This window comes from Candoia aspera, chromosome 1 (genome assembly GCF_035149785.1).
Source record: "Candoia aspera isolate rCanAsp1 chromosome 1, rCanAsp1.hap2, whole genome shotgun sequence".
Taxonomy (NCBI): Eukaryota; Metazoa; Chordata; class Lepidosauria; order Squamata; family Boidae; genus Candoia; species Candoia aspera.
In genome coordinates, this window is record NC_086153.1 from 276,114,879 (window position 1) to 276,142,769 (window position 27,891).

General features: G+C 40.8%; 1 protein-coding gene and 1 long non-coding RNA gene across 4 annotated transcripts in view; one reads left to right on the forward strand and one right to left on the reverse strand.

The window, feature by feature from the left end:
* SLC8A3 (solute carrier family 8 member A3) overlaps positions 1-27,891 on the reverse strand; it is a 148,324-nt gene that overhangs the window by 70,895 nt on the left and 49,538 nt on the right. The window lies entirely within an intron of this gene.
* Positions 4,262-27,891, forward strand: part of LOC134487778 (uncharacterized) — a 35,496-nt gene continuing 11,866 nt past the window's right edge. Inside the window, exons 1-4 of one of the 3 annotated variants that reach the window (XR_010066889.1) lie at positions 4,268-4,364; positions 4,963-5,159; positions 13,102-13,345; positions 16,757-17,265. This is a non-coding gene — a long non-coding RNA (uncharacterized LOC134487778). Of the gene's footprint in view, positions 4,365-4,962; positions 5,160-13,101; positions 13,346-16,756; positions 17,266-27,891 lie in introns of all 3 variants that reach the window. The other 2 variants (XR_010066887.1, XR_010066888.1) reach the window with 2 other exon arrangements.

The following is a 27,891-nucleotide window of genomic DNA, read 5'->3' on the forward strand; positions in this document are numbered from 1 at the left end:
AGTTATATTCCCTATATATGACAGCAAAATCACCAATAGTTCTATTCTCCACCAGTAGTGGGGAAACCCAAAGCTGTTTTGTTTTCAAATTTAATCAAGTGTAAAGTTCCACACTTCAGCAAAGGATCGTTACCTTGTCGTGGTGCTGGAGCTTGAGCACCTCAATGATGCCATGAGCTAAACCGTGAAGGGCCACCCAAGACGGGAAGGTCATGACAGAGAGGTCAGACTAAATGCGATCCCTGGGGAAAGTAATGGCAACCCACCTCAGTATTCTTGCCGTGAAAACTAAATGGATCAGTACAACCAGAGATATGTCGGTATACCATCGGAAGATGAGACCCCCAGGTCGGAAGATGGTCAAAATGCTACTGGGGAGGAACAGAGGATGAGCTCAACTAGCCCCAGACGTGATGACGCAGCTAGCTCAAAGCCGAAAGGACGGCTAGCGGCCGACGGTGCTGGTGGTGAACGGCGAATCCGATGTTCTAAGGATCAACACACCATTGGAACCTGGAATGTAAGATCTATGAGCCAGGGCAAATTGGATGTGGTTATTGGTGAGATGTCAAGATTAAAGATAGACATTCTGGGCGTCAGTGAACTGAAATGGACTGGAATGGGCCACTTCACATCAAATGACCACCAGATCTACTACTGCGGACAAGAGGACCACAGAAGAAATGGAGTAGCCTTCATAATTAATAGTAAAGTGGCTAAAGCAGTGCTTGGATACAACCCAAAAAACGACAGAATGATCTCAATTCGAATTCAGGGCAAGCCATCTAACATCACAGTGATCCAAATATACGCCCCAACCACAAATGCTGAAGAAGCTGAAGTAGAGCAGTTCTATGAGGATCTGCAGCAACTACTGGACAACACGCCTAAAAGAGATGTTATTTTCATCACAGGAGACTGGAATGCTAAGGTGGGCAGTCAAATGACACCTCGAATTACAGGTAAGTATGGCCTGGGAGAACAAAACGAAGCAGGACACAGGCTGATAGAATTTTGCCAAGACAATTCACTCTACATAACAAACACTCTCTTCCAACAACCTAAGAGACGGCTTTATACATGGACTTCACCAGATGGACAACACCGAAATCAGATTGATTACATCCTTTGCAGCCAAAGGTGGCGGACATCTGTACAGTCGGTAAAAACAAGGCCTGGAGCTGACTGTAGTTCAGATCACGAACTTCTTCTTGCACAATTTAGGATCAGACTAAAGAGATTAGGGAAGACCCACAGATCAGCTAGATATGAGCTCACTAATATTCCTAAGGAATATGCAGTGGAGGTGAAGAATCGATTTAAGGGACTGGACTTAGTAGATAGGGTCCCGGAAGAACTCTGGACAGAAGTTGGCAGCATTGTTCAGGAGGCGGCAACAAAATACATCCCAAAGAAAGAGAAAACCAAGAAGGCAAAATGGCTGTCTGCTGAGACACTAGAAGTAGCCCAAGAAAGAAGGAAAGCAAAAGGCAACAGTGATAGGGGAAGATATGCCCAATTAAATGCAAAATTCCAGAGGTTAGCCAGAAGAGATAAGGAATTATTTTTAAACAAGCAATGCGCGGAAGTGGAAGAAGACAATAGAATAGGAAGGACAAGAGACCTCTTCCAGAAAATTAGAAACATTGGAGGTAAATTCCAGGCAAAAATGGGTATGATCAAAAACAAAGATGGCAAGGACCTAACAGAAGAAGAAGAGATCAAGAAAAGGTGGCAAGAATATACAGAAGACCTGTATAGGAAGGATAACAATATCGGGGATAGCTTTGACGGTGTGGTCGGTGAGCTAGAGCCAGACATCCTGAAGAGTGAGGTTGAGTGGGCCTTAAGAAGCATTGCTAATAACAAGGCAACAGGAGACGACGGCATCCCAGCTGAACTGTTCAAAATCTTGCAAGATGATGCTGTCAAGGTAATGCATGCTATATGCCAGCAAATTTGGAAAACACAAGAATGGCCATCAGACTGGAAAAAATCAACTTATATCCCCATACCAAAAAAGGGAAACACTAAAGAATGTTCAAACTATCGAACAGTGGCACTCATTTCACATGCCAGTAAGGTAATGCTCAAGATCCTGCAAGGTAGACTTCAGCAATTCATGGAGCGAGAATTGCCAGATGTACAAGCTGGGTTTAGAAAAGGCAGAGGAACTAGAGACCAAATTGCCAATATCCGCTGGATAATGGAAAAAGCCAGGGAGTTTCAGAAAAACATCTATTTCTGTTTTATTGACTATTCTAAAGCTTTTGACTGTGTGGACCATAACAAATTGTGGCAAGTTCTTAGTGGTATGGGGATGCCAAGTCATCTTGTCTACCTCCTGAAGAATCTGTATAACGACCAAGTAGCAACAGTAAGAACAGACCACGGAACAACGGACTGGTTTAAGATTGGGAAAGGAGTACGGCAGGGCTGTATACTCTCACCCTACCTATTCAACTTGTACGCAGAACACATCATGCCACATGCTGGGCTTGAGGAATCCAAGGCTGGAGTTAAAATCGCTGGAAGAAACATTAACAATCTCAGATGTGCAGATGATACCACTTTGATGGCTGAAAGCGAAGAGGAACTGAGGAGCCTTATGATGAAGGTGAAAGAAGAAAGTGCAAAAGCTGGTTTGCAGCTAAACCTCAGAAAAACCAAGATTATGGCAACCAGCTTGATTGATAACTGGCAAATAGAGGGAGAAAATGTAGAAGCAGTGAAAGACTTTGTATTCCTAGGTGCAAAGATTACTGCAGATGCTGACTGCAGTCAGGAAATCAGAAGACGCTTAATCCTTGGAAGAAGAGCAATGACAAATCTCGATAAAATAGTGAAGAGCAGAGACATCACACTGACAACAAAGGCCCGGATAGTTAAAGCAATGGTGTTCCCTGTAGTAACATATGGCTGCGAGAGCTGGACCATAAGGAAGGCTGAGCGAAGGAAGATCGATGCTTTTGAACTGTGGTGTTGGAGGAAAATTCTGAGAGTGCCTTGGACTGCAAGAAGATCAAACCAGTCCATCCTCCAGGAAATAAAGCCAGACTGCTCACTTGAGGGAATGATATTAAAGGCAAAACTGAAATACTTTGGCCACATAATGAGAAGACAGGACACCCTGGAGAAGATGCTGATGCTAGGGAGAGTGGAGGGCAAAAGGAAGAGGGGCCGACCAAGGGCAAGATGGATGGATGATATTCTAGAGGTGACGGACTCGTCCCTGGGGGAGCTGGGGGTGTTGACGACCGACAGGAAGCTCTGGCGTGGGCTGGTCCATGAAGTCACGAAGAGTCGGAAGCGACTAAACGAATAAACAACAACAAAGTTCCACAGGTTTAACCCATTTAGTTCATCATGCTGCCACCATAACTATAGGATTAAAATATGGTTTGCTTCTGCTATCCAAAGGCTAAACTCGTACACCTCCATACACACACTTTGCAGAACGTAGCCCCAAATAATCTTGCAGCAGCTGATCAGTAGGGTCACCCAATCAAATTAACTGAAACCCGTTAAGGTTTAGGATCAGTGGAGAATTCAGGGAAACAATAGGTACACTAAGGGCACTTCCTAGATGTTTGCATTGTTCTAGAACCTCTGTGACCCAAGTCTTTCGTAGCTGAACTGATTCGTTTCCAGCACAGCTGTGATGCCAGAGGAACTGCTTTGAAGCCAATTTTCTGTGGGAATCTCTGGAATTCTGCAGAGCTTGGGAGTGGGCCACTTCTCCATTGGAAGGAATTCTTGCCTACAGCTCCTGAACTTCAGCATCCTTAAAAGGCCCTCTAAGTAGAATGCTGGCTTGACAGCTCAGCATCTTCCCCTCTGTAACCCAAGAAAATAGAGCAGGGTAATGAGGTGCTTGGGTTTTCAATTTTTTCCTTTTCTTTTGTATGAAGTAGAGGTGCAGGATATGCAACAATTCAGGGCAGGGTGGAGATTTTCACTCCATGTTCTGAGCCCTTCTCTATTGGCAGAAATGAAGATGATCACAGATTGTAACAGAGTCAAGTCTTAGTGAGAAATCAGTTAGAAATACACAAGCAGCTTCATTACCTTTAGGATCTTCTCTTCCGTTGTTAAGAAACCTGTTCATTTTAAGTGGCAATCTGGAGATATCATTAACTTTAAGGCACAAGGATTATGTGCTGGTTTGAAATCTGTGTTCCCACCATCTTGCTTAAGATGATTTATTTCTGATTCAACCCTGTGAAGTTAGAGTTTATTTTGTCTTTTTTTCTCAGGCACTGTGGGTCCTTTTTCCTATTGGAGAACTGTCTCACCCAGCTCCTGAGCTTCAGATCTTAGAAGGGGAATGCTGAATTGAGGGTTTAGCAGCTCCCTTCAGAAGGGTGGGTGAAAATGACAAAAGAAACCCCCCCCCCTGCATTTTCCCCCTTTTCTTCAGCAAAACACCAGGCTACTTCTTCCTGTCTTGTGTGGAGAAACTGCAAGGGGAATTTTATTGCACCAAACTTACAGCAGCTCAGGACCACATTGTGGTTTTTTTTTTTAAAAAAAAATTCCTTTTTCTCAGCATTTCAAATCAGTAGAAAGAAAAATAATCATGGATTGCCTTCAAGTTGCTTCTCAAGGTTTGCGAGTTAAGAAAAAAGGTTGAGAAAAATGGTCTTCAACCACCTTCAAGAGCATTGTGAACAAGAAAATCCATTGAATAAAAATGTTAGTCTATCAGCCAGGCATAAATCTAGATGGCCTTTTCATAGGAAAAACTAATCCTTTCTACCTTTTTGTCCATATCCAGAGGTATGATTCCTCTTGCCTATTCTAAGAGATGAAGAATAACAAATTATCATGTGGATGTTTTAAAAAGTGCTGTTGGGAATCTCAGTCTATGATTCACATTACACTGAAGTGCAATGCTGGAACTGCAACACATTCTGCATCTATATTAGAAAGATGATACATGAACTTTGGAATTATTCCCAGATTCTTGTTCTGCAGATGGATGGTCTCCAAGGAAGATGTGCTTTACTCATGCACACATGCACCTATAACCCTTGAGCTTTCAACACTTCAGTGTCTGACAAGTTGTAGCTGAATACTTAAGTCCTTCAACAGAACAGTACTTGGCTGGCATACATACCATCTCTAATCTCTATGAATTTGTGATAGCTCAGTCACAGGTAAGGCTAATCTCTTGGTGGAGAGACTGAACAGTGACGAGGCATATGAGAACAGCTCTCAGATTTTCATCACACACTGCAGGAGAAAACTAGAGGGCCAGTTCTTAGTCATTGTTATCTATCCCTAATAGATATTATCCTTTGCAGTGCTGCCTACAGCAAGCTAATTTTTTTCCAATGGAACGCAGAAAATACTGCACCTGAAGACAGCAAACCTTCAGTAAGAACTTGACGTAATCGTATCCTGGGAAGACACTATGGGTAAAATAATACACCATAGAGTAAAAGTTTAGGTACTGCACAGAAGAGGACAAGAAAAAATGGCTTATAAGTTAAACAGATTCAAAACCTGCAAGTATTGGCTTCCTGCACATGCTATAGCTTTTTAAAAAACAGATTATTTTATGCACATCTATCAAGACTAGGGACTATAATTTACCCTGAAGGCAGTTCTCTAGGGCTTTTCCAGGGGGTTTTGGATTAGAGGAAAAAGTGCTCTCTTTCTCAAAAAAGTTCTGGCAGCTTCCTCTCAGTAAGCATTGCAGAATACATCTTGTCCCTTTATATATATTCTCCCCCAACACCACCACCACCACCAGCACTGTATATCTGCTCCCAGAAGATGTAAGGATATTGCAGTTTGCCAAGAGAGCAGTTTGCCATTGCATCCTCTTGAACTTTCTATATTAGGTAGAAAGAGGAGCAAACAAATGTTTATTTTGTAATCCTACCTTTTAGATAACAATCTATCCAGTACAGGGTCATAGAATTATAAAATATAAAGATTGTAAGTGATATTGGAGATCATGTAGTCCAACTTCTTGGCCAGTGCAGAGATCCACTACTAGAGTTCTTCCAGGCCTTTGAATAGGGTGTTTATGGAACTTGGTTGGTGGTGTTTTTTGTTTTTTGGTTGGTGGTGTTTTTTTGTGTTTGTTTTTTGGTTCAGATTCTCTTTATTATCATTAAATAAATAAATAAACCAACCAACCAACCACTTCCTGAGATAGTCTTTTCCACTGCTGAACAGCTCTTACCATTAGGATTTTTTTTTTCTCATGTCCGAACTGAAATCGACTTCCTTGTAATTTAAACCCATTATTTATTTTCATGACTTCTGGAACAACTCTGAACAATGCTATCCTGCCCTTCATGTGATAACTCTTCATATAGTTGTCTCCCCTCAATCTTTTCTTCTCCAAACTGAACATAATTAATTATTCTTACTGCTCCTCCTAAGTTTTTCCTCTCAGTCCTCTTCTCATTTTGTTTGCTTTCCTCTAGACATGCTCCAGCCTATTAATGTCCTTCCTAAAACATGGTACCCTGTACTGGATATAATATTCCACCTCTGGTTTAACCAATTCAGAATAGAGAAGAATGACAACTTCTCTCAGTCCTGACATTGTACTTCTGTTGATATAGCCCAGGACTGCTTTTGCTTTTTTTCCTTTTTGCAGCTGTATCACATAGTTATCTCATATTCAGCCTGTGATCCACCAAGACAACCCAGATTCTTTTTGTATTTGCTACCACTATATGATTTCCCCTATCCTGTACTGATGCCTTTGATTTTTCTTATCAAAATGTAGGACTTTGCATCTGACTCTGTGAAGCCTGTCTCTGATCTTCTGTAGTCATTAGCATGGGAATGACACCAGGAATTGTCATGGCCTATTACTTTATAGCTTAATTACACACTGACATTCAAGTAGTATGCAAGAGACCATTGTATGGTGTGGCAAATCAGGAGGAGCACCTTTTCCAACTAACACATTTTATTATCGGGCATAAGCTTTCATGACTGCAGTCCCACAGAGTCCCACAGCTCTCCTCCTGCAACATATGGTGTAATGGTGTAGATACTTGAAGTCGTTGTCTGTCCAAAGCCGCAAACCTTTCCATTCCAGTTTAAAACTTCTTCTTGGAACCTAATAAGCAGAGGTCAGTTCATATACTTGACTAGCCAAGAATCCTTTCCATGTGGAACAGCAGTGAATGCGCACCATCTGCTTACAAGCTTTCAAGTGGCCTGTGTCATATATGTATACTTGTATGATTGCTAGGCATTACTTTATAGCACTGTTTTTCTTTCTTGTTACCTCATCTTTTATTCTGAACTATTCTGTTATTTTTATATACTGCAATATACAAGGTGATATTGGTCTTCACTTGCCTGATATTCCTTTCATAATTTGAGAAGGGATAATTGAATAGATATGGTTTGTGTGCACACACTTGGGAAATACCATCTCATATATTATTTCAGGTACATGATAAGGGAATATCCTTAATCTTAAATTACAGGTAGAAAATAATTCAGATCATGGATTTTAAAATTATTGTAATTATATCAGAAAGATCTGGAAGAAGAAGGGTAGAATCCTTAAGGGAAAATGACATTCTCAACTTTCTTCTTGTGCCCAAGGCATGAATTGTGAATTAGTTTACAGAGAAAACTCTTGCATAATGGTGCTTCTCTTGCTGAAATGAACATACATATACACATTCATACCTTATTATTATTTATATTTTTATCCCATGTTTCTCTCCAAGAAATCTCAGATTTCCTATCCATCCATTCTTATCTCCGCAACTTCCTGTCAGATAAACCGTGGCTGAATGCACATTTCTCAGACCCTAATCTGATACTGGACTGATTATGTCATATTTCTTCTTTTCACTCATTCAGACTATCTGTTGTTTCAGAGATGTTTTCCCTCTTCAGCCCATCCAAATTTCCAGCATAGGTGAGGTTCAATTTCCAGGGTCTCCAGATAGGACAGAAAAATCTCCCCTAGTTTAAAACTTTATTATCAATCTTTATCTGTCTCCCTCAATTCCCAGATTCCCATCAGCATGGGATGAGAATTCTGAAGTTGTGACCCCATCACACTTGGAGAGTGCCATGTAATGGTAACTCCCATAAACAGGTTAGGTGACAGATACTTCTGTCTTCAGTGGAACAACCATTTCATGGAAATGCAGAGATGTCTTCCTGCCTTGATCCTCATGCATTTGTACTAATGTATTTCAATCAATCCATCAAGCAAAACTCAGCAGTGGCCTTTCAGCAATGCCCCTCAGTTCTGGCTAGGAACAGCTATGCTGGCATCTGAGCCTAGCAGGAGTCACCGGGGGTGTCAGGCTGATGGTTTTCTAGCAGTTTTGGCTGCCCCCACCTCAGTAGATTAAACAAGTGCCTCAAGCAGCACTGGAAGATACAGTCTAGATGCTCTTCTAATTTCTTCCTAAGTGATGGTAGGATAGAAGCACTGTGGGATATGAGAAAGGTAGTCAGCGTAGCTACATAATGCAGAGCCAGGAGAAAAAAAGTCAAGGGTGTGGGGAAACAGACAGATTACAACAGCAGAGTCTATTGAGCAGAAAGCTGGGTCTCCTCAGATAAGTAAATAAACAGCAGGGCTTGGCACAGGGGGAGATGTCAGTGGGCACAGTGGTTTGTTAATTGTTATACTCACAACTTAGATGTTTGCTTTATGAGTTGGCAGTATTTTGAATGGCTTGAATATGTTCTTCAGTGCTGTTATTTTTGGTTTTGTCTTGTTTCAGTGAATTGTTTTAAATTTTGTGTTCTATTAATTTGAAGGCTGCTTCAAGGATTTTTAATAGGAGAACGATTGCATACTGCATCTTCTGTCATACACCCACTGAGGGACATGTGTGAGTGCCAGATGCAGAAACAATGTTAGCAAATCTCTCTGCAGTGGTGAGTTTTGCTAGCTCAAGTTTTCACAATGCAAACAAGCATGCAAGTGAGACTCATCTGTGCTTCCTCTCTTTCTGTTTTTAAGAGTTGATTTTTCATGAAGTCTTTAGTGAAGGAAATCTCTCTACTATGGATAATTAATATCTCTCCAATTGTCTAATACCTAGTCAGAAAACATTTATAGAATGAAAGCAGGTTCTACATGTCAGGGAATCTAAGCTAGAATGCTCAAAACAGAGTGGTAAAGGGCACTAAACGATTGAGTGATTTGAAGAACTGAAAGCATGATTAAAAATTGAATTCTGCAGAGCACCGCAGGCCTTCCAAACATTTTCACATGGCCCACAAAGCTGCTTTTGTCACAACACTGAAGCATCTGTCACGATTCACATCAAAACATGCTCTGCTCAATGTAGCCAGGACCAAGACTGGGAGGATCTTATTTGTTTGACCATCATTGGTAATAAAAAAAGTGTATCACTAGCTGCCAAAGTGATAGGTCTTTTCTTTTAGCAAAGTCAAGTCTATCTATAGTTACATTTGTTACAATGAATACAAGAGTGAAATACAGGGATTCACAATTTAAGGCCACTCAGCTACAGATGGCCCAAGATTCTCTAGGGCTACTCTAAGACTTGGCACCGAATTTCAATTTTTAATGAGTCAGAAAAAAGAAATTATTAAAAATAAAGGGAGGGATTATATTAATGGTATTTAAGTAATTTAATATAATTGTATTTCACTTGAAACTCAAATAAATAACATTTAACTTTTGCCCTGGCTCTTCCTTCTTCTTTTTCCTAGCACTGCTTATATGGCATGACACTCAAGGGCAGTTTGAGCCTGGACAAAATTTTGCACTCCTAATCTAAAAGGAACTAGAACCTAGATAGGGACCATGCAATTGACAGAGTCAAGTGATGCATCTGACAGTGTCAAATTATGAATCTGAAGTCAGGACTGAAATGTATAGTGTTCTAAATAAATCAGAGCAATAACTACTGAAAATAGTGAAGAGTTAGGGTAGGAAAAAAAGGATTCCACATGAAAATGGCAAACCACACATATAAGGCCAGCATATATGTCATCAAAGCAGAGATACCCATCTATCTTATTACAGGTAGTCCTTGTTTAGTAACTGCCTCATTTACCAACCCTTTGCAGTTACGATGGTGATGAAAAAGTAACTTTATGAACAATCCTCACATTTACAATCTTCACAGGTCTGTAAAGCAAAGGAAAGGAAGTAAGATCACAAGCACAGTCACGATTTCACTTAAGTGACTGCTTCACTTAATGACCAAGTTGCCAGTCCCAATTGTGGTTGCTAAACAAGGACTACCTGTAGCTGATTTCCCTTACACCTTTCAGTGATCCCTCCCCGCTTTCTCTTTTTCACACTTTGTATAATGTAGCCTCTTCCAGTTTGGCGTTCTTTAATGCTAACTGGGAATTCTGAAAATCCCATCACATCTGGAGGATACCAGGCTGCGTAAGGCTAACACAATGTGAAACACAGTAAACAGAGTGAAAACAAGCATTAAGGAAACTGTGAATGTTAACACATTCCACTTGGCTAATTTCTGAATAGAAGTCAGTTGTCAAAGGCTGTCATTAGCTTTCAATGGAAGCTGGACAACAGATTAATAGAAATCCATTAAATGATGTTGGGTTGTTAGCAGATTAATACCTAATGAATCAGAACTTAATATACTGTATGTATGCCTACTTAGAAAAAAAAGTTCAGCTGATAGAATTTATCTCCAGATGGGGGATAAAATCTAGGGTTAGGGACCAAGAGTCCAAACCTATGCAGAGAATCAGAAGGAGCCAATTATGCCATTGAGTTCAAGCCCTTATTCAGGAATCCAAATTTAAGCATCCCAGATAGATGTCTGTCTATTTTCCACTTGAGTGCACCCAATGAAGGGGAGTCTACTACCTCTCTGGATAATCAGTTTGATTGTCAAACTGCTATTATTGTTAGGAAGATTTTTCAAACACTTAGCTGGAATCTGCTTTCCTGTAACTTAAATCTATTATTCCACATCTTGTTTATTTTGTAGTAAGATCCATTTTGTTCAGCAGGACTAATACTCATGTCTATAAACACAGGATAATGATTTTAGTGTCCCACTGGGGGATTTGTACCAGTGGTCGGACTGAACCCGTGACCGCATTAACAAGAAAGCCCATATCAACACAGTGTCTGAACAAGCACCCTGGATCCTTTGAATTAAGACCTTGGGAAATTTTGATTCAGAAAAAGAATTAGCAACACATCTAAAGGGAAGAAAACAGATTCCTCTGTTGGTAAAGCGGATCAGGCTTTGGTCTTCCTCAAACTGGTATTTTGCAAACTTGCTGGGAATGCAATTTTTGGAATTCTGAGCCAGCATGGCTGCAAACAGCTAGTTGAGTGCAGCTGAATACTATTCAGTGTTCCACTGCTACCACTTTATTTATTTGCTTGTTTGTTTGTTTGAATTTATTAGCTGCCCAACTCCAATGGAATCTCCAATGGAGAAATTCAAACTTCCAACCCCCCAACACTGGATGTGGCACATTAGGAAGGTTTAAGATTCTGGGTGTCCTAGTTATGTGATATTTTGGTGGTCTTTCTCCCTGTATGCATTGCAGTTGGCTTTCCTGCACAGTGTGGCCAGACAGAACCAGAGACATTAGCTCAGCTTGCTGGAGTGCAGAAACAGCAGCAAGAGGGAGAAAAAGAAAGGGAAGAAATACAGATATAAACTCACATGGCTTTGCCAGGGCTGCAGTAGCTTCTGTCTGAATTGGAAAACTGGGGATTGAGAGTGAGGTGATATTGTTTCTGGGATCTTAAAAAAACCCACCTGCACTGTATAATGAAGCCCATCTTAACGTCCGGCTTAATCTAAGATAAAATCAAATTAGAAATATCTTCCAAATAATTCTGAAAGATGCTTGAGGATCAATTTAAGAACACTGAAGTATCCAGATATGAATGTGCTTGAAACTCCTGAAACTGTGCTCTTTGCTTTTTTCTATAATATCTAACTTGCTACCCCCTCAAATATGCTGGATTTCATCTCCCATGATCCTTAGCCAGAATAGCCAGAAGTCCATCATATCTGGAGGGCAGCAAGTTGGAGAAAGCTGCTCTATGTGGAGTAACAACAACAGCAAAATACTGTACATCCCAGACAGTTTTGCTGGGTTCCTTCAGGCTCTGGCTGACCTTATCAACAGTCTTTGCAATCTTCACTCCTGCATCTCCCTAACCCCTATGGAAGTTCACAACATACTGCCTCAAGCACATACAATGAATCAGAGGCACTGGCATCCTCAGGAACATGGAAATGCTCCCATACTTGTGGGATCTTTAGTTGCGGCTTTACAGTCAAATCAGTTTGGAGAAGATCCACGTATATTAGTTAGAAGAGGACAGAAGAAAGCAAGTAAGATTTAGGATGATCCATCTGTATAAATGCTTAAGCCAAGCCACAGTAATAAAAGAAGCAGCTGAGTTGTAAAAGAAGCTATAAAGGTAGGTGAAATGTATATGCACGTATATATCTTACTCAGTACTTTATCCTTCTCCAACTTGGTGCTATCTAAATTTATTTATTTATCTATCTATCTATCTATCTATCTATCTATCTATCTATCTATCTATCATCTTTTTATTACCACCCATCTCCCCCACTCGGGGGACCCTGGACGGTTGCCATACTTACATACATACATAGGAATTTTATGAGTTGAATTATTAATGCATTTTGAAGGTAACAGGCTGGGAAAGATTCCCAATACATTTATAACCTTTCTTCTTGTCCACAATAAAAACAGAACAGGCTACCCTAGGTGGTTCTCCAAAAATCACTTTCAAGTAAGGACCACATTTAATTGGAGGTGGAAGAGGCTCGTACAAACGCATAACATGGTTCTTCTCCAACAATCCCATCTATTATTTATTTATTTTTTTTTTCAAATTTTGTCACTGCCCATCTCACTCAAGCGTGACTGTGGGCGGTTATAAAAAGTTATATTTTGATTTTGAAATCATGTCTTCCTTTATTTACACCACAACCAGCACTACTCTTTTACATTCTTTGAAAAAAAAAATCAACCACAATGTTATCTAATTACTTCAGTCTGGTTCATGCAAACTGAATGTTACATTTTTTGGTAAGTTATACCTCATCTTTTGTTGATTATTTCTTCCTGCAGTCAGGTGGGAAGCAAACAGTTCATGCACATTCTCTAGCAAGATGTGGGGCACAGGAAGAGAGAGAGGGAAAAGGAGTGGAAGATTATGATTTCACAAATTGAAGACTTAGTTGGAAACAGGAACTGAGAGAAATTTAGCTGGCTAAGAATAGAAGATTTGACTCACTGAAGGCTGGAAGGAAATAGAGGTGCCATAGTACATTCGGTAACCTTAAGAATATACATCACCTACAGCCTGTTCAAGGTACAAGCTATACTGATCTGTTTTGCTGATGGGCATAGATCTAACCACTGCTCTTTCTAAAATGTGTCTGCTTCTTTACATTACACGTTAAGAGAGAGAAAAGAATGGGAGAGGAAGAGGTTCAAAGCTCACTGATCTCCATTATGTAATCAGAAGCTGGTCTAGAAAATTAATACATATTTTGCAGTTCTATTGCTTCTGGCTGATATGATCACTTCAGCTTAGCTAGCAGCAAGCATGGGAGCTTACTTCCCATTAAGCATGGGAGCTTACTTCCCAGTAAACATACTTGGGCTGGAGTGTGCTTCTTTCTCAAGCACATTCCCTTGTAGAGGGAAGTAGAAACAAGGAAGCCAGCAGAGCCCTAGTTCAGATCTGCTGGAATGTTGATTGCTGGCTTAGGCAACTGTCTACAGTCCTGACAAGATGGTGGTTGAATAAAGTATCTCTCAACCTCTCTTAGCAAGGTGGATGGACTCAGTTACAGTGGCAATAAGTATACTGTTGGAAGACCTGAAAGACCAGGTTAGGGATAGATCGTCATGGAGAAAATCTATCTATGTGGTTGCTAGGAGTCAAATTCTTGATGGTACATAATCAACCAATCAATCAAACTTTTTTGTCTTGGTCCTCCAAGAAAAGAGCAAAAATAGAACCAGAGTTTGCAGATTACTATTTACTGAGAAGTTGGGGTATTGAAAGAGTAGAAGGACTCCCTCCCACAGATCTAGATGTGACTACAAAGTACAAGATTTTGAAAACTTTGGTTTTCCAAAAACTCAGCACTCAACTTTTACCTCCAATGTTAAGAACATATTTTTTAAAAATCATGGATTAAAAATGAAGTTGGTGCATGATTTAGAAACCCCTTGTAAAACAGAAAGTAGGGTGTCAAGGAGCTTTATACTATGATAAAATATCACTGGAACCAGTTGTTGCCTAATTTAAATAACACCCTTGATCCTGCCTGAAGAAAAAATTTACAACCTTATTGGCTATTTATAACTGCTTACTAGTTCCAATAAAAATACTATCCAGGTGATGTTTTGATTGAGGGTGGGGGAGTTGGTTGTTGTTCTAACAAACCAAACATTTCATAAACCTATTCACTTTAAAGCTTTGGCTCTTTTCAATTTTGATTGTAAAGTCTATTTGTCTTACAGATTCATATTTAGACAGTGTTGAGCTTCAGGCTTTAGCAACCATGGTCTAGACAGCAGATTTCCCAACATTTTGCCAGCAACTGTGGCATCTTCAGAAGCAAGGTGACCACAATGTGGTGTTGGAGGATAGAAAGGTCTGTGATATGCAGCTTACTTTGTACCCCTAAGTTAATCTCTTGTCCTCAGGTATGGTGGTGAAAGCTGTTCCATTTCCTATGTAGAACCAACTCCCTGCTGAATCCACTTATGTATGTGCAATTGCAGGAGAAGGGGGGAAGCCCTGTGTTGAAGCTAAGGATATGGTCTGCCAAGAACTAATGAGTTTTATTCTCATTGGGATGTACTCTACCAAGAACGAATGGTGTTCAAGAATACCTAATACCCCTTGGAATGTTTGGTGGATCATTTCAAAATCCAGAAATGAAAATCTATACATTGTTCAATGGTGGGATCCTTGCAAAGAAATCCATGAGTTATGGATTGCTGATGAAACAATATCCATCAATAGCATGGAGATAAGCCTGTGATTCCCTATGGTAACTGCCGCTATGCTAATTTGTTATACACCAGTCTTGCTATGTATTATGGCTTCTATTAAATTGCAACATTAACATTAAGTTCACACCAGGCAGCTAAAGGGATTTTTAAAAGGTCAGTGGCAATGGAAGCTTGTAACACGAGTTTGATGAAAATGGAAAGATGATGTGGATCATTAGTGAGGACCAATGATTTTGCTATTGCCTATTTTTCTGAATGGGAAAAATATTGCTGGCAATATAAGTAGAAACATGTGCATGTGTATTAGTTCTTAAATGGTTTCATTTACATTTTTATTCGGACCATGACCTTATTCCACCATGATTGCCTGATGGCTTGCTATGATACATTTACTTTCTTTCTCCAGCTGGTAAGGTTGTGCTGAGTATTATGTAGCAGTAAAGGAGAAGACACACCCATTTACCCTGTGGCTTTATCCAAAAATATTAGTTAGTATACATACCCTGCTTTCTTACTTACAAATTGCACTAATTAGAAACCCATATATTTTCTGCAACAGCTAATTAAACAGCCTATATGCAAAGTGAACCAAACAAAAAGTAAATTTGAATATGGAAGACAACTGATCCAAGAACCTCTTTATTCAGTGAAAAATGTTATGATTAATTATAGAAAGCCCAAAGTGGAAAGTCACATTTCTGCAAGCAAAAACGGAGGCTTTAAATTAGAGATATTTGAATAAGGTAATTTTGCTGGCAGTGGTGTTGGGTCTGTTAATGGGAAGGGTATAGCCATGGGTAACAATTATTTCTATGGAGGACCAGATACATTCATGCAGAGAACAAGTGACCATGAGTATGGTCACTGTTTGCTAAGCATAATTGCTGGAGGGGGGGCGGGGGTGGTGCTATCACAAGCTGTAGCAGGGATACAGAATCCACAACTATGGAAGGCCGGCCTCACGTGTTAAAATGCTCTGAATCAAATGCATTCCTTTGCCTTTTTTAAAAAAACCCAAATCATCATTCTCTGAGGAGTGATTACACAGAGAAATGCCAACAGTATGTGACAGAGCTGACAAATATAAGGTCCAAAGAAACTTGGAATGAAAAAATAAAGCTAGGGGTAAATATGGCTACCTCATTCTACCCATCCCAAGTAGTAAGTAGGTATTCACCATCATGTAACAGGGGACGAAGCTAAATAATGAGATTCATGTAGAAGCAGCATCTGCTGAAAAAAAAATTATTTATATTCCCTTTCTACTCCCACAAGAAGAGAGAACGAGATTATGTACAAATGTACATTAGACTGGCCTGGAGGAAATCAGATTTTATATGTGCTGTTCAAATGCACTGATATCTTAGGGAGCAAGAGATTTGCAAGGAATATAAAGCAGCCTTCCCTGCTTTGGGTACTTTCCAGATGTTTTTGTCTTCAACTCTCAAAATCCCTAATCAGTGTGGCTTTCAGCGATCCTCGATGAGATTGCAAAAGTTGACTAACACCTCAGGCTGGGGAAGGCTGGCCTACAGCTCTGGAATAAGGATTAGCTGAACAAAAAATATGGGATGGGGCAAATAAGGTAGATATGCTGTTAGATGCTATTGTTGCTCTTCAAAAGAGATAAACATAGCAGTTGAGCTTAGCTGGAAGAAAATATCAAGGAATTATATGGACCTCCAATGGAGTTATCCTTAGTTGAACAGATGAAAATATACGTCACATAACTCTCCTTGTTTTGTCCCAGTTTTATTCCAGGCAACTCCTACAGCCAATGCAGAAGTACAATCAGAAGAAAAAGTTTCATTAATTTAAGATGACCAGCAGAATTACCCAATGCAATTCTCAAACAAACTTAGACTCTACTGGAATTTAGATTCCCCTTCATCTCATGAAGAAACACATGGAATGTTGACTAAGACTGTGTGATGCTTTGAAGGGGCAATTCAGTTTGAAGAAAATGTAGTTAAATCACCCCTTCATACTGAATCTTTAAATTGAATCCTAAATTGATCTGCGGCATAAAATCAAGTGCTTTGAAATCATTTTGGAGAGATTCAGACATGATTCAGAGATTTGATGGATTTTCTGGCTTTCCAAAGTCTTAAAACACAATGGCAACTTTCTCTCTGCATGTGAACAGCAGTTGGGAGGGGGCTGAATGGTGTGGCTGGAGCTTCCTCTCTTTTGATACTGACAGAAGTAGCCAACTGAGCAATGTTAACATGTCTACAAACCCTGCCCATCAGACAGCCTGTGAGCATTGCTCCTTTGCTATTTGTGGCTTATTCTTCTGCTAGAATTCATTTTGCTGGGCTCACTCGGAGGGAGACAGAAATAGGCTCAGATTTATTAAATACTCTTTTTAAATCTGGTCTGCTCTTTCGTACACAATTCTTGGCTTTTCCCAAGTCAATATTATATATTTAATATATTTATATATTTAGTTGCTAGTACAGTCTGCAGTTCTTAAGTTCTTTCAGTCCCCTCTTTCATTTCCTTTTATTCCTCTTTCACTCTTCCTACTTCCTCCCCCAAACCTCTTTGTTTCTCTTCGGCTAGCTACCTATCTATTTTGTACTGAGCGGCTCTTCCTTGCTGCATATGTGAAGTAGTGCATTTGCTGCTGGTCTATTATCCATACACATATATTCAGAGCGGTCATTAGAGAGCTGGTGTGCTGTAGTGGGTAAGGAGTTAAGTCTAGGAGCAGAGGGATCCAAGTTCTGGCTCACCCTCGACCACAGCAGCTCCCTGGGTGACTTTGGGCCAGTCACTCTCTCTCAGACCAACCTTCCTAATGGGATGGTTGCTGTGTTGTATGTGGGTGGTGGTGGTGGGAGGAATAGGTCTTGTACTACACTCAGCTATAAATGCATACCAAATAAATACTAATAGACCATCTTCTCATATCAGAATATATTATAATATGCAATAGTGAAAACAAGCATACTTGTCATATTTTTAAAAACATGTTACATAAGAAGGATGTAATGTATATTTGCAGCAGAGACTAATTTACTAGTCTGCCATTCCAACAAGCCTGCCAACCCAGAAAAGAAAGAGATCATGGAATCTATGATGATGATGATACAGGTAGTCCTTGTTTAGCAACCACAGTTGGGACCAGCAACTCGTTAAGCAAAGTGGTCACTAAGTGAAACTGTGACTGTGCTTATCTTTAGCTTTAGCTTTCCTTCGCTTTACAGACCTGCAAAGGTTATAAATGCAAGGACTGGTTGCTAAGTTACTTTTTCATCACCATCATAATGGTGAACGGTTGCTGTACAAAGGAGTCGCTAAGCGAAGACTACCTGTAATAATAATAACAACAACAATAATTTATATGCCATCCAACTCCCAGCAACTCTGGAGTAAGAGCTTGCTTTTAAAACAGTATTTGAACATATTTGTTTTTAAGTTGGAACGAGTCAGAATTTCAACAAAACTTTTTAAAAAGTTTTTTCCTGGACAAATTGGAGTCTGTTGATTGTCCTCACACCCATAACTCTGCCTTAAAACAGTTGCAGAGGAATATTTTTTTAAAAAAAAATTCAACAAAACCCTTGATGATATCCAGCTAAAACTTTGCAGGTTTAATATGATTAAGATTATTAAAATTGTTCTATTATCAAGTATAATGGCAGACAATTTATGTTTTTTAGTCTGATTTTTATTATAGTAGACAGAAATGTATAGAATAGTAGTAGGAAGGAAATAATTAAATAACTTTCCCTTTGGGGGGAAAGTTGTTTAGGAGGTTTATAAAAAAAATTTTTTTTCCTTTTAATATAAGGGGAGGGAATAACTGTATTTCGTGATTCTTACAATGTGCCAATGGAATGATTTATAGAAATAATGTGATTTTGGTTAAATATAGAATAAGGGACTGATTATGGAAATTTTGGTATATCCTTGCTGTTAAAAGTTGGAAGTCACCTCTTTTTGTAACTTTGAAAAACTTTTCTCTTGTGTTTTCACATTTTTTTAGTTTTTTTCCCTTTGAAGGTTTTTTTTTGTTTTTCTGTAGCTTTCATCTTTGCTTGAAACCTAATAAAATTCTTATTAAGAATTAAGACAAGCCCTTCCCTGGTTCACATGAAGATAAAATGAGGGACGGGGGAAGCACATTCAGGCTTGCAAGATTCTGTTACTGTAGCTCTTCCAGTAAGAGTAGTCCTGACCTATATGGCATTGTGGTCATGGCATTGTGGTCACTTGCTCATTCCCATATGGGAGGGACTGCCCTGTATTGTCCTTGCCTCTCTCAGTTGACAGTTTGACCAGACAGTAAGGTCTGGTCTACCTCGCAGGGCTGACAACATCCCTCCTATTGCTCAAAGCTCATCCCACACACGTGAAGGTAACTGGAGCTGCATTACAAAGCTGATTCCCCTCAGAGTTTGGATACAGGTAATTGGCTTGTTCCACGTCTTGGGTCTCATCAGCAAAGATCTGAGATGCATGGTATTCATCTACAAATGTGGCCTTTGGTGTCTCTTCCTCTCATACAGACAAAACACTGGTTTTTTTTCTTTCAAGCAAGCCATATTTCTCAGGTTTTAGAGAGGCTCTTCCTCCCACCTCTTTTCTTTCTTTCTCTACGTTCATTCTTAGTTTTAGAGGGGAGACATTCACAGTCCTACTGGTTAGTCTTGTAGCTGGCTTCAAGACTCTGAGAATATCCTCAAAAAGACACATCTAATAAATGTAACCTTGGCAAAGGACAGATACTATGAATGCTTCATGATTTAGGAAGGTCATTCCTTTCACAGCTTGAAGGGCAGAATTTCAGTAGTATCTTGACAGCAGTATTATTTATACGAAGAAAGAGGTAAGATCTGCTTTAAAAATGCAGTGCTGTTTTGGTTCATATTTCAACATATTTCTTTAAAAACATTATGGTGGCAGATGTTTCTGTAAGGAAGTGTATACTTTGGGCTGCTATCAAAGCTTGCCTCTGTGCTGTCAGCTTTTGGCAATGGGCTGCAAAAAGGGAGCAATGAGGCTGCAGGCAGAGCAGGAACTACAAGATGCACAACCCTCATACAGGTACTGTTGTCCTCACTTAACCACAGTAATTGGGACCGGACCGGAATTTCCATTGCTAAGCGATGCAGTTGTAAAGTGCGATGTCACATGACCTTGGCAACTTTAAGATATGTGGACTTCCAGAATTCCCCAGCCAGCAACTGGGAGTTGAAGTCCACACTTCTTAAAGTTGCCAAGGTTGAAAAACACTAGTCTAACCTCTTTAAATACTTCCATCAACATCCAAGATACCTTGTTCCCCTGTCTTTTCCCCTTTTACAGTTAGAAAGTTTCTGGTAACATTTAGTCAAAGTCAACTTTCTTGCAATTTTTATTCATTACTTCTAATTCTGGCCTCTGGAGTGAAAGAGTACAAGAGAGCTGTTCCATAAAAACATTTTGGTTATCTAATAATAGGTATCATATGGTATCATATCTCTCTGTTGTCTTCTCTTCTAAAGACTAAACACGCCCATCTGTTTCAATCAATCTTCAGTCAGTCAGCATGTTGCATACATAGAACGATTAGCTCTTTAACTTATCGGGTTCACAGAGCCAAATTGTGGCATATAATTAGGGATGACTTCTGCATAAAATCATGACCTCATGTGAATCCCTAACTTTTACCCCAGTTGATGAGTTTAGTTATAGGTTGCATTCGCAGTAATCTTTGCACCTAGGAATACAAAGTCTTTCACTGCTTCTACATTTTCTCCCTCTATTTGCCAGTTATCAATCAAGCTGGTTGCCATAATCTTGGTTTTTTTGAGGTTTAGCTGCAAGCCAGCTTTTGCACTTTCTTCTTTCACCTTCATCACAAGGCTCCTCAGTTCCTCTTCGCTTTCAGCCATCAAAGTGGTATCATCTGCATATCTGAGATTGTTAATGTTCTTCCAGCAATTTTAACTCCAGCCTTGGATTCCTCAAGCCCAGCATGTCGCATGATGCATTATTTTAGGGAGTTGCAAAGTGAGAACTGTATTAACGGGTCCACACAATGCACTACTGACCCAATTAACAGTGTTGGAGAAACCTAGCCCTCAACGGCTAGCTGAGCCTCTTCTCATCTTTGCCTTTCCTTCTTTTCCAGCCATTTCCCCCCCAGCCTCACAAATCATGATGATTCATCCAAGCCTAAGTGATCATAGTCAGCCACCTCCTGGAAAAAGAGAACTGAACCAGGGATGGAGGGAGGAGGTGAGGGAGGAATTATTTTCTAAAACATCCATGGGAATTTCAGACCCAAAGCCCCCAGGTAGGGGAAAGAGATTAGCAAGGGAGGGGGCAAAAACCCCACAGCTCTCCTGCACTTCCCTGTTCACTGCTAGCAGCTACAGCAACATAAAGATGTTCATTTCCAAGGGCAGCCCTTCCCTGTGCCTCATAACTTTGAGCACAAGAACTAGGCTAAAATTCTGCCTTCACACTTACGAAACTGCAGGAAAAAATCTTTGTCTTTAATGGTAGCATCACCTGAACTATTGAGAAAAGGATGGAGGCAAAAATAATCCCATGCAGAACTTACACAAAGCATTTTGGGGAGGGTGGGTTTTCTTCAGCCCACACAGCAGAAGTTCAAACAAAATCTGATTGGTCTCCCACATGGGTTGCTGCAATTGCCTAGCACACTTAATTCTGGGAGCTGAAGTCCACCCATCTTCAAGTTGCCAAGGCTGAGAAGCACTGCTCCAAGTTGTAAGCCAGTAGAAGAGGCTGCTACATGAGGTGAGAATTCTCTTTCACTGGAGATCTTTAAACGGGCTGGATGGTCATCTGTCAGAGAGGCTCTACTGGATCTTGCACTGAGCTGGAAAGTGGACCAAATGACCTGTAAGGCCCCTCTCAACTCTAGGATTCTGTGATTACTGAATCCAGCCCATACTCTGGGTTCTCACAATACATTGAACAATTAACTAACGAAACAGACTGGGCTCACACGGCATGCAAAGCCAGAAAACACAGAGACACACTAGTTTAACATTAGCCAAAATTAGGATATTGTGTGAATACATCTGCTAGATCTTTCCCTCATCTGGTAAAGTGTATCTGGTAAACACTGTAACGGTTTCCTCTTTCCCCTCCTATTTTAGTGAAGCCAAACCAGCCTGCAGTTCTCCAGATGTGCTGAGTAGATCTGCAACTGCTAATTCTTGGAACTGAAAACCCATGTCATCTGGGGGATCAGCCATTCTCAACCAAGCTCCTTCCAGAGCTATAATCTGATGACTGGGAATCATGGGCATTGTAATCCCAAATGGGGGAACCCTGATGGGGAAGGATACTCTAGACCTACAAGAAATGCTGACTGTTGTAACAGTGCTATTTTAATTTTAAAAAATGGGGAAAACAGGGTTAAACCAAGCCTTTGGAGCAGAAACAATCCACACTATTTCAAAAGAAGAATAGTTTAATAGGGCAGAGAGGCAACTGGAAGTGGGGGGGGGTAACATCAATTTCAGATGAGGACAGGGTTTTTTTGAGATTTTTTTGTAATGGCAAAAACAATGTCAGTATTTAGGAGATAAGAAATCATGAGCATATTAACCACATTAGTAATCATGGCACAGTGTTAAGAATGAACTGCTAGAAAACTAGCTTCCAGGTAGACTGACATGCAGCTATAAGCAGGTACAACCAAAATACAGACTCCAGTTACACAATGTGATTAACTTGGTTGCTCATTTAACCTACTTTCTAGGTTCACACAATGCATCACATCCTAAATTAACAAAAGCATTGGGGTTGCACATCAGATAAGCCCCACCCACCCAAGCAAAGTTAACAGTAATATAGCTTCGCATGTCCTTTGAATGCAGCAGCTAAATCTTTACCTTACTGGGTTAGCTGTGTTGTGTGAACAGAAGCATATTTTGCAAAACTCCAGTTCTTTGCGACTTGCTGAGAAGAAAATATTGTGTTCAATTAAGCAACCAGGCTCAACATGGTTTGCTTAATTGGATTTTACTAAACAAGCTACAGTATTGAATAGACTGTACATTCACACATCACACTAAGCCATAAAGATGGTTATAAACCATAATGAGAAGGTTCACACAACATACTAAACCAGAACCAAATAAATCCCATGATGGCTTTGCATGATGTGAATTCTGCCCCTCTGATAAGGAGGTAAGATATTGTCGTCATGAGTTTTAGGCACAGAATGTCTCTTCTCCTCTTTCAGAGCCCTCTGTGCTGGGGCCATCATGACCTCTTGAGATGGGAAACTCCTGGAGCTTAGAGAGCGGGCTGTGTGTGCTGGTGTCCCCTGCAGGAGGCTTGATGGAAATTGAAGAACTGGCCACTCTTACAGAGTGCCTGGAAGCAGGAAGAGAAGCAGCCTGCTGTGATATTGCCAACAAAAAAGGAAAGGCTCTCTGTCTTGGCTGATGAGATTTTATGGAAACAGCTTGTGCTTCAGCCAGATGTGTATCCTGTCAACACTCTTGAGTTATATATCATATATAACATTTTTTATGTAGAGAGAGGGGGGTAGTTGCTGTCACCTCTCTGACTTATTTAGAAAAACACACAAGTGACAGTGCAACAATATTAAAACATGCAAAAGTTAAGTGACTCCACAGCCTGGATTTCTCTCCCATACTCTAGAACGGTGTTTCTCAATCTTGGCAACTTTCAGACGTGGGGAGATGAAGCCCACACATCTGAAAGCTGCCAAGGTCAAGAAAGACTGCTCTAGAAGCATTCATGGTTTCCTAAATTATTCTCTGTATAGTTCCCACTGAGTGCATTATACATGATTAGCAGCATTGCATAAAGTGAAAAAAGAGCCTTCTGCATCTTTCTAAAGTTTGGTGCAACATCACTCAGGGAGGGTGGATGATTTAGTAATTTTATTTATAGCGCTCACATCTTGGGCTCACCAAGTATTCTACTGGAAACTGGCAACTCTCCTATATTCAGTCTTGCCAATGCAATTCGGTCATGACCTCCAGCAGCAGCTGCTGTTCCTCTAGGCTTTCCTGCCAATTCACCTCAGTGCTGAACTACCACAGGACTCTGCGAAGAAAAACATGTTCTAGTCTGAGCCAAATTGGAAAGCTGTTTTGAGAATGGGACAGGTATTTCTGTGCCAACACTTCCTACACCAGAGTAAAAGCTAAATCCTAAGCAGAGTACAGCATTGGAGTCAGCCTATGCCCATCTCTGCTGACGCTTGCTATTTTTGCATTCACATATTGCATTAAGTCATGGCTTGTTTAACCATGGTTAATTGAACAAGTGAGCTGGAGATCTTGCTTGCACTGTGCACTAAGCTACATCAAGGCTTACAAGTCACAATAATTTGCTTTACGCATTATGCCAAGCCAAAACCGAACGAGCCATATTTGTAGCTTAGTGCTATATGTGAACTCAGCCAAAAGATGCTCTAGAATTCATCCTACCCAAACAATGGGCAGATTATTGCAGAAGTGAGGTTTTAACTCAATAGGAAAGATTGTAGCTCAGTGGTAAAGCATGTGCATTGTGAGTAAAAAGTAGCTGATTTAGTCCTTGGCATCTACTTGTCTATAGTATTGACATGACCACAACGTGAATCACGATATAGTGCATGCCAAAGACCTATTTCTAACCCTCACTTCACATTGCCTTCATATGGAAAAGACTTCTTTAACAAACTCCAAGCAAGCAAACTATGCTAAGATATGAAAAAGACACACTGACTTTCATTGCAAGCCCCCTGCTATCATTATTGATAGCCTATAGTATGTGGAAACATATAGTTCCCAAGAGAAATGTTGACTCATCAAAGCCTGTCAGCCCAACCCTACTTGGAGCCCAATTCCATGGATTTCACTGAAATGGCTTCTGAAGGAAAAGGACTTTGCCTTGCAGGTTAACAGCAGCCAGCACTGCTCTCATTGTTTGTCAATGGAGATTGCTCAGGTTTAGCTTCCCCACAGGAGCTCAGATATCAGAATTGCTCCTTGAACCCACAATCCATCAGGTTCATCTGTTGACTCCTAACTGGTATTCGTAAGAGGAAGAAGCACAGCACTGCTTCAGCAGATTGCCTGTAGACTGTGTGGGAGTTCATTGCATTTTATATTCTAATCTTACCACTATTGCTATTGCCATCATCACAAAACAACAGTGTAAGACTGAAACAGCAACGGGATGTTTAATTCACTTACTTGGTTTTTAAGACTGCCAGCTACCAAAATTTCTCAGTGGATTTACGACATCTCCTATACAACTAATGGGGGCAACCACGAAAAGCTTCATTATCTCCAGCCGCAAATAAGTGAGATTGGTCAGAAAAAACCTGAGAAAGCGTTCGGCCATAGTAGAAATGTTGCATTTGACCATATGAAAGTATTGAGTTAATGATGTAGAAAACTCCCCAACTGATACTTTACAGATGTGTTGGGACTACAACTCCTAGTATTAGCAGCTTAGGGAGAGGCAGTAGGAAGAGATCAAGAAATAGAAATAAGTGGGGCCTGTTGTAGAGTCATACTAAAGTAGGGGTCTCAAATGCATGGCCCATGGGCTTCAGGCAAACCTCCAAGAGTTTTCCTGGGTCTGCAACAATACTCAGGAATGGGAAAGCCTGATGGGACATGCTTGTCTTGACTTTGAAGATGATCCCCAAAGAAGGTAGTATTACTTGCTGCCATTTCAGGAGGTATCAGAGGTGAGGAAAGAGCCAACCAAACAGCTGACTGAAGAAAACCAGAAGGAAGGAAAAAGGAGGGCCCAGCTTGCCAGAGGCCCAGATCCAGAGAAAGCACCTCATTTGTACAGCAGGAGAAGACTGTGCAATCTGGTCTCATTCAAACCCTCTGTTACACTGAGAAAAAGCAGCTCTGAGTCAGGACAGGGCAAGCCAAGGGGTGGCTGCACTCTAACCCCACATTGTGGTGCTATCACAGCCAGGGCTGGCCCACTCTTCAACTCCTGTGGATAGAAAAGAGTTGGGTCATTGGGGCAGGGGAGAAAGCAAGTGGGAAAAAACAAGCCCCAGCCCTGGTTGTGACAGCACTTTAATGTGGGGCTTGGAGAGGAACTGGCCCCTTCGCCTGTCCTGCCTGAGTGCCAAGCAGCTCTTCTCCATCTAAAGCCATAGCCAGAAGAGTGGTGGAAGCAGCATGGAGTGCAGGTAAGTTTCGAAGTGCAAATTCTGGTCCTGGCAGGATGGCCTTGCTCCCTTGCCCTCCAGACATGCCTTCAGCAGAGGGGAGGCCGTGCACTGAGGGGGATCTGAAAGCCCAGTGCTAGTGACTCCACCACACTTATGGGAGTGCAGGAGAGGCACCTCGACCTGGAGTTTCAACACTTGTGAATTGGTGGGAAAGCCTAGAGCAGTGTTTCTCAATCTTGGCAACTTTAAGATGTGTGGATTTCAACTCCCAGAATTTCCCAGCCAGCCATGCTGGCTGGGGAACTCTGGGAGTTGAAGTCCACACAACTTAAAGTTGCCAAGGTTAAGAAACACTGGCCTAGAGGAACAGCAGGTGCTGCTGCAGGTCACAACCAAATTGCATTGGCAAGATTGAGTATTGGAAAGTTGCTCATATCCCCACAATTGTCCGTTCTGTGGGGCTTCTTCCACAAGGCCCATGGCTTTGCTACTCCTAATCCCTCTCCAAGCCACAGCCATTCACCAAATGCCCAGCTCCAAGATCAACAGCAACTCCAACCATTACTGGACAGTCTTCACACTGGCCTAAGTGAAACAGCAAATAAGTAGCTGTATTACAGTAAATATTTTTTTCTTTAATGAATTTATATCCAATGGCATATCATGATATCATTCATTCTCTTCATTTCTAATTCACTAGAAGCTTCTGCATCAATATATGAAAAGGCTTCAGCGTTGTGGTCATTGGGCTAATGAACTTGTCTTCAGGTACACTTGGGAGAGCTTGAAGATATGTCTCATGGGTCAAAATGGCCCCAAAGGAAATCTGTGATGCACTTGGTAGGAGCTGCAAAGATCATATAACTTTAAGCCTTTTGGTCATCTACACTCAATTTATAGCATAGATGGGTAATGTCAGCCCTCCAGATAACGCTGGGAGTTGAAGTCCACACATCTGAAAGCTACCAAGGTTGAGAAACACTGATGTAGAGAGTAGACAGCAATCAGCCTAGGAAGCTTTCTTTGGATTCCCAGAGGGTCATATTTTGCCTATTTAATAAGGCTAGGGTGATCCAATCAGAGTCTTCAAAGGCAAGGTAATGAGCTTCTGAATGATACTTAGATCCATAGGCAGGAGTCCCTAGGCTAGGCAGCATTCCCACATTTTAAGAAAAGACTGTCTAGATGCCATAGAAACAGCCATTCTTCATACAAAGAGCTTAGAAATCTCAGAATGCCTTATGATTGGCCATGCTGGTAGGGCTCATGGAAGTGGCTGTCCAAAGCATCTAGAGGACCCCAGGTTGCCTACTCCTGGATTCAGCAATGACTTTGCCCCCCCGAAAGTAAAATCTTGGGATATTAATTTGCCAAGTTAAGCAAACATAAGGCTGCATTCCAATACACAATGGGAATCAGTGGGACTTACTTCTGAGCAGACAGGTATATAACTTACTGACATTTTAAAAAGACATAACCTACCAGAAAGGATTACCTAAGCTTATCTAATGCATCTTCTGCAGAACCTATCACAGTTGTCTAATGTTCATGCTTTTAGATGGTTTGTTTGCATTTGTTGTTCGTGTTCTTCCTACAGTAAAGGCAAGAATCTTCTCTAAACTCCAAGGCATCCCCTTGTCTCTTCTTCACTGCTCCTCTGAGGTCAGGGATTATGCTCTGGAAAGCATGTCTACAAATAAATATCTAGACCTGGAAGTGAAGTATCTTCCATCTTACTGGTACAG